The following is a 229-nucleotide window of genomic DNA, read 5'->3' as shown; positions in this document are numbered from 1 at the left end:
GTAAAGGGTTCATCACAGCGTCCAGCCCTTTGGAGCCCTGACCACAAGTGTTGTCATACTTTTCCCGGGACGACTGGTAGAAGTCCTCTCCACAAAAGGTTATGAACACTCCAATAATTACCTAAATCTGTTAAAAGACTGTAGTAAGATCTGAAAATGTCATGCTAAGCTGAGGCTTGTTCACAACATGTAAAAATCCAAAACCCTGATGCTGCAAGCTATCTATTGT

Source organism: Gavialis gangeticus, unplaced genomic scaffold (assembly GCF_001723915.1).
Source record: "Gavialis gangeticus isolate Ggan-Ray unplaced genomic scaffold, GavGan_comp1, whole genome shotgun sequence".
NCBI lineage: Eukaryota > Metazoa > Chordata > Crocodylia > Gavialidae > Gavialis > Gavialis gangeticus.
The sequence above is the reverse complement of the archived record's forward strand: the minus strand, read 5'-3'. Positions refer to the sequence as shown.